Here is a 7,971-nt window from a genome sequence, read left to right on the forward strand (position 1 = left end):
AATATGAATTGTTCAACTGGAATTGGATGTCTTATTACAATGAGTTTGAGTTCCTTTTATTGGGGGTAATCATCAGCAACAAGCTATAAATTGTCTCTCATAATGAACAATAATAACCAAAGACGAATCCAGGATTTTAAGAGGATGGGTTCACCATTGCTGCTAATTTTTTTATTTTTATTTTTGTAAAAGACGCAAAGTGCATTTAATTGGGTTTATAATCTCAGGACCTTAAGGGATTAAACCCAACACTTAACCAGTGCCCCACTCAATCTTGTTTGACCATGTATTCCTTCAGTTAAAATTAGATATATTTTAAGAATTATATACATAATAGACCGAGTTTAGTCGAGCGACCATGTGTTCACGTGACCCATTTTTCCTACCTAAATTCGTCTCTGATAATAAACAATAAATGCTAATCAATAGCTGAGACATAACGTTTGGCTACATCTACATTATAGGACCGGCTATGAAACGCCTGATACTCATAAATGATCCGTGGCAATTGCTCCATAACCTTTGCTCCAAGTTCGCATGAAATTATTATCTTCGAGTTCTATCATGAAACATGTCATCGTTCGCTCTCATCTGCCACGTATCTACTCCACCATATTCCACGTGTAATGTAATATTTTCACTGTATAAGGAAACCACAAATTAAGCAGTGACTGCAAGCTGCAATTACACATTTAGTACTACACTAGTCAATAAAAAATTTTGATTTCAAATAGTGATGAAGTCAAAAATATCGCTAAAAACTTAATATACATGTATTAGAATAATAAATATAATGTCCAGTCAAACATCTCTATAGCAGCATCGTTGGGTTTGAAATTTTTTAATTGTTATAGAAAATGGTTGTTATACACCTACAACAGCATTGGTAATTAAATAATATTTCGCTGTTATAGGCAAAAAAGATGCATAAAATCTAATTTTCATTATATATATATATAATTTTTTTTTGTTGTAATAGTGTATTAAATGATCAAATGTTTTGTCAAAATCTCTACACTTATTATTGGTAATCATAGATATTCTTTTATTTTTAAAGATGGTTAATTATTATATTACCAAAAAAAGAAGATAGTTGTTATATGGGGGGTAATTTTACAAAGGGCTTACTATTATAAAGTTGGAAGTTGTTGTTATAAGTGAAATGTTGTTATAGAGAAGTAAAATATAACATAAAAATTTGGTTTGAAAAAAGTTGGCTATTATAGAGAGGTGTTGTTATATGCGGGTACCATTATAGAGAGGTTTGACTGTATATACGTATATTATTTACTAATGTTTAAAGGAATTCTACAGAGTGGTGGTTGAACCAACATTATTGTATGTGGCAGAATGCTGGCCAGCTAAGAATGCCCACGTTCACGAGATAAAGGTAGCGGAGATAAGGATGCTCAGATAGATGTGTGGCATACTTGGAGAGATATGAGTAGGAATGAAATTATACATGACAAGATGGGAGTGACATCAATGGTAGACAAGATGAGTGAAGTGACACTGAGGTGGTTTGGGCTTGTGAAGAGGAGATTCGAGGATACGCCAGTAAGGAGGTGTGAGAGGTTTGTTGTGGCAGAGTTAGGAGAGATAGAGGTAGTGTTATACCCCATTTTAACCGGGTTAATTTAGAGTATAACATATTGGTGATTCCTATTTCTGCTTGTTTTAAAGAGTCGCCACCTAATTGATTTTAAGGTGAATTAGGGCACCTAATTAATAACTAAGGTAGAACTAACTAAACCTCCGTTAATAGTCTGCTTAATCAGTGTGATTCTAGGTAAAGGTTCTATATTATCCTAAAGGGAAGGGGTTAGGCATCCTCTACGATCCGTTAACTACGGTTGTCCGGCCAAACTTAGGTTAATTAATTGAGGTTCAAAATTTAAGAAAATAGCTTTTGAGAAAAAAAATAACTTATAACTAACAAAGCTTAAAATATTATTATATGAATGATGCACTCCATATGGTGAAAATAAGTACTTGATGTTCAGAGCGGTAATCCTAAATGATAGAATCTATCCTTTTCTAATCCTACATGAATCATAGGTTCTCCACCTAATTTAAACCACGCACAATCCAGAACGCAGACAAATTAGCAATCATAAAAAATGGATGAAAGAAAATGAATGATAAGAAAGGAAAAAAAGAAACAAATGTTACAGGCGGCCTCTAACGAGTTTCGCCTGCCCGATGTGATCTAAGAATTGCGGCGCGAGATAACTCTATGGATGGGTGTGCTGAGTCTCCTCTTGAGACTTTGTTTTGATAAAGTCCCGAATTAAGACTCCATTTGCTCCGATGTGTACATGTAAAAGAAAGGGGAAAAGAGATAAAGATTAGCACCCAACCGTGACAAAATCTATTATTGTTCTGAGAAAAGGTAACAAATTAATTAGTTGCTTCTTCACTTTAACCCAAGTATAGAAAAACAACAAAAGAAGCTAAAAAAATGAGCGACATTATTTTAAAAGAAAACCACATAGAAGAACAGTAAGCAAGAGCTAACTAATACCAGCAACTAAGAAACATCCGTGATAAGAAACTATCTATAACATGAACGCAAATAAACAGAAACGAGAATTTCAAAGCAAACCACATAGAAGAACAGGATTGTAAAATGAAAGGAAGAAGGAAAATCACTTAAACAGATTCTGAAAGAAAAGGGGAAACTCATTAATTGGAAACACCACAGTGAGGGAAAGCTAAGGCGGAACCAAACTTGAAATTAACAAAATATTCATAACTAATGGCTCTGTTCCGTTGGCAAACAGCTAACATTTTAGTTACGTTTAGCATGGTACGACTATTCTTGGATCATGAACAAAATCAGCTCAATGTTTAATCAAAATCTGGAGCCAGAAAGGTAACGTATTGGTTATGCTTAGTTCTATCTCCGTTAAAGATAACAAGTTGCTGAGTTTTAACTAATTGCTCCTAACATTGACCTTCACCATATACTAAGGGAGAAAAACGCAAAGAGAAACATAGTAAAAACTTCATATTTTCATACAGTAGCAAGGAAAACTATTTTTTTTAGCTAGATAAAACAAACTTAAGCTAATCTTATACGAAACAGACACATAGAGTTAAAAGTAGAAGAATTCTAAAATAAAGAAGGAAATTACTGAAACTGCTAATCTAATCTACTTCTAATAAAAGCTAATAAATCAACTAATCTCTAAACTAATATAAAATTATAATCGGCAGAATCAAAATAGAAATGCTAAGATAATGAGAGAATTACCTTCTTCGGGTGCAGCGAAGTGAGGTGCGGGGTCTCCGATTCAACCTCGAACATTATCAAAGCCGAGCTTGCGATGCTCGGATTCAAAGCAATACCAAAGGACAAAAGAGGAACGAAAGATGATCTGGTCTAGTTCTTGGGGCATTTCATGACTCCAAAAAAGGACCTCGTTTCAGAACTTAATTTCAGGGGGGGGGGGGGGGGGGGGGGGGATTTTGCGATTCAAGCTCTGATTTTTTAGGGGGGTTTCTGCGATCTGAAGATTTGTTCTTTGGGAATTTTTTGTGATTAAAAAAAAACCCTGGTTCAGATTAGGAAACCCATATTTATAAGAGTTAACTAGGGTTTTGCTTGCGAAGAAAAGAGATGAGCGTGGACAAAGGGAAATGGAGGCGACAGAGGCGTGGGGGACAGGGAATGGGGGTGGCAGTGAGCGTGGGGAACAGGAGAAGGTGGAAGTGGCAGAGGCAACGTGGGGGGAGATGAGGTGCGGGAGAGAGAGAGAGACGAAGGAGGAGAGAGGAAGGGAGAAAAGGGGAGGTGGTGTGCGGCTGGTCAAGGAAAAGATGAAGGAAACCCTAAAAGGGTTTCCTTTGTTAAATTAAAACGGGTCGGGTCGGGTAGGTTAGTGGGTATGGACCGGGTATAGTTTAAATAATGGACTGGGCGGATGAAAATGGGTGTGGGCTGAGTTGAATTGTTTTGGGCTGATCCGAAAATATTTGTGGTGAATTGGGCTACTATATCTTAAATAAAGACCTATTTAAATAATTCGATACTAAAGTGTGTTAAAATATTACTTAATATAAAATATGCAATTATTAGTGCTCGGACAATAAAATTATATGCCGTTGTAAATAGTCGTGCAATAAGATTTTGAAAATCAAACAATAAATGAATGCTATTATTAAATTACCCGAAGATAAATGCGATGTGTGTGCATAATCTAGTAAAAATGCTCAAATGATAAAAAATGCGAATAATAATAATAATAATAATAATAATAATAATAATAATAATAATAATAATAATAATAATAATAGTGGTAGTAGTGACGACAATAAAAGATAATGACAGGATAATGAAATGCCGGTATTAATAAAAGCTAATTATAGTAAAAAAAAAAAAAAAAAAAAAAAAATTAAAGTTGCCAAAATATTAGAAGCGAAAAATAGGTATTTCGGAGGAAAGATGGGACAAAATTAGGTGTCAACAACTTGTCCCTCTTTGCCCGGTAATGATGAAAGAATTTTTGGGCAAAGACGTTGACTTAGTAGCCTATTTTGTCCCGGCTAAAGGATTTTGGAGGACTAAGGGTAAAGAAAATTACGGCCGAACTCCGGTCTCCGAGTCGCCTACATATCTCGGGCTGCACGAGAATCAGGCCGTGTGTAGTTCTGGGATGACTACGACCCCTATGAATAACAGACCCCGATTGGTGCGAATCTTTGCAAAATATTGTCCCAGTGTCGAATGATGATGACACTGGGTATTATGATAGAACTCTGAAAATTGAGTGTGCTGGAATGCGAGCGGGATATTTGGAATTGGAGCCGAGTGTTCGAGGTAGATCTTTGACCCTTGTCGGGAAGTCTGCTTTCCTTCCCTACGCATTGCCCCAGTTTGCTGCCGAAGAAATAGTTCCACGTTACGCTAAAGCTCCTGCGAACCTTTAAACTAGATAAAAATAGTCAGTAAAGATAAATATTGAAATAAAGCGATGCAAGTGCGGTGCAATGCGGGTGCGAGCATACGCAGGGGCATTTGAAAAACAATAAAGCAATGTGGGTGCGGTGCAATGCGTCTGCGACCATACGCAGAGCATCTGAAAATAATAAAGCAATGCAGGTGCGGTGCAATGCATCTGCGAGCATACGCAGAGCATTTGGAAATAATAAAGCAAAGCAGGTGCGGTGCGATGCGGCTGCGAGCATACGCAGGGCATTTGAAAATAATAAAGCAATGCGGGTGCGGTGCAATGCGGATGCGAGCATACACAGAGCATTTGAAAAAATAATAAAGCAATGCGGGTGCGATGCAATGCATCTGCGAGCATACGCAGAGCATCTGAAAATAATAAAGCCATGCAGGTGCGGTGCAATGCGGCTGCGAGCATACGCAGGGGCATTTGAAAAAATAATAAAGCAATGCAGGTGCGGTGCAATGCATCTGTGAGCATACGCAGAGCATTTGGAAATAATAAAGCAAAGCAGGTGCGGTGCGATGCGGCTGCGAGCATACGCAGGGCATTTGAAAATAATAAAGCAATGCGGGTGCGGTGCAATGCGGCTGCGAGCATACGCAGGGGCATTTGAAAAATAATAAAGCAATGCGGGTGCGGTGCAATGCATCTGCGAGCATACGCAGAGCATCTGAAAATAATAAAGCAATGCAGGTGCGGTGCAATGCATCTGCGAGCATACGCAGGGCATTTGGAAATAATAAAACAAAGCAGGTGCGGTGCGATGCGGCTGCGAGCATACGCAGGGCATTTGAAAATAATAAAGCAATGCATGTGCGGTGCAATGCATCTGTGAGCATACACAGAGCATTTGAAAATAATAAAGGTGCGGGTGCGGTGCAATGCATCTGCGAGCATACGCAGAGCATTTGAAAATAATGAAACAATGCGGGTGCGGTGCAATGCATCTGCAAGCATACGCAGAGCATTTGAAAATAATAAAGCAATGCAGGTGCAGTGCGATGCCTTATGCAGAAATCTTCAAAGGGGCGATGCTGAACCTTATGCAAAATTTCAACGGGGCGGTGCACAGCCCATGCAATATATGAAAGGCGGTGCTCGGCCTTATGCAGAAATTTCAAAAGGGCGGTGCACAGCCCGTGCAACATATGAAAGGCGGTGCTCAGCCTTATGCAGAAAAGGGCGATGCACAGCCCATGCAATATATGAAAGGCGGTGCTCAACCTTATGCAGAAAATTCAAAGGGCGATGCGCAGCCCATGCAAACATGAAAGGCGGTGCTCAGCCTTTTGCAGAAAATTCAAAAGGCGGTGCGCAGCCCATGTAAACATGAAAGGCGGTGCTCAGCCTTATGTAGAAAATTCAAAGGGCGGTGCACAGCCCATGCGACATATGAAAGGCAGTGCTCAGCCTTATGCAGAAATTTTAAAAGGGCAGTGCGCAGCCCATGCAACGTATGAAAGGAGGTGCTCAGCCTTATGCAGAAAATTCAAAGGGCGGTGCACAGCCCATGCGACATATGAAAGGCGGTGCTCAGCCTTATGCAGAAATTTTAAAAGGGCAGTGCGCAGCCCATGCAACATATGAAAGGCGGTGCTCAGCCTTATGCAGAAATTTTAAAAAGGCGGTGCACAGCCCATGCAATATATGAAAGGCGGTGCTCAGCCTTATGTAGAAATTTTAAAAGGGCGGTGCGCAGCCCATGCAAACATATGAAAGGCGGTGGTCAGCCTTATGCAGAAAAGGGTGATGCACAGCCCATGCAATATATGAAAGGCGGTGCTCAACCTTATGCAGAAAATTCAAAGGGCGGTGCGCAGTCCATGCAAACATGAAAGGCGGTGCTCAGCCTTATGTAGAAAATTCAAAGGGCGGTGCGCAGCCCATGCAAACATGAAAGGCGGTGCTCAGCCTTATGCAGAAAATTCAAAGGGCGGTGTACAGCCCATGCGACATATGAAAGGCGGTGCTCAGCCTTATGCAGAAATTTTAAAAGGGCAGTGCGCAACCCATGCAACGTATGAAAGGCGATGCTCAGCCTTATGCAGAAAATTCAAAGGGCGGCGCACAGCCTATGCAACATATGAAAGGCGGTGCTCAGGCTTATGCAGAAATTTTAAAAGGGCAGTGCGCAGCCCATGCAACATATGAAAGGCGGTGCTCAGCCTTATGCAGAAATTTTAAAAGGGCGGTGCACAACCCATGCAATATATGAAAGGCGGTGCTCAGCCTTATGCAGAAATTTTAAAAGGGCGGTGCGCAGCCCATGCAAACATATGAAAGGCGGTGCTCGATGCAGGTGCAGTGCAATGCGGCCGCGAGCATACACAGGGGCATTGTGAAAATATATAAAGCAATGCATTCGAAAGCAATAGAAAATATTTGTGCGTTGATATATTTGAAAAAAAAATCATTTGCAGGATTAGCTTATTGTGATTGTCGAAAGTTATTGATACTTGAAGGCATAATTGATAGAAGGACGCTCAGACCGTTCGACGCGCCATCCTTACAAGGCTGTACATGTTTTAGCTTCCGCAACTTGGAAATCTGCATCCAAAGAAAATTTTGTGAGTTTTGGGAGGGGGTTGATTCGCGTTGACTTTAAGGATCTGGCTGCTGGCGCTTCATGTCTCCAACTTCGTCTGAACTTGTAACCTCCGCTCATTTTAAGTCTTAGCCAACTAGTAAACAGTCTGATTACAGTCACATTTTTTCCAAAATAAAAATAGACATAGTAAAATATGTGTATAGTGATAAATGATTTCTGCTGAACTTGGAACTGTGACACATTGTGAAACAAAGCGAATGCCCCTTTTCCGAAGTTTTCCTTTGCCGGATGAATCTGTTGGAACAATATTCTTCCTAGTCTCTCGATGTCGTCTGGCGGCGATGCCTTTAAAAATTTGTCCCAGTTTCTAGCACAGGGGATGTTGAGCTTTTAAAATGGCAAGACCGAGCCTATATAGGCTGCCTACGTATCCCCCATGGGAATCAGGTCAGGCGTAGTTCAAAA

This window comes from Lycium barbarum, chromosome 4 (assembly GCF_019175385.1).
Source record: "Lycium barbarum isolate Lr01 chromosome 4, ASM1917538v2, whole genome shotgun sequence".
NCBI lineage: Eukaryota > Viridiplantae > Streptophyta > Magnoliopsida > Solanales > Solanaceae > Lycium > Lycium barbarum.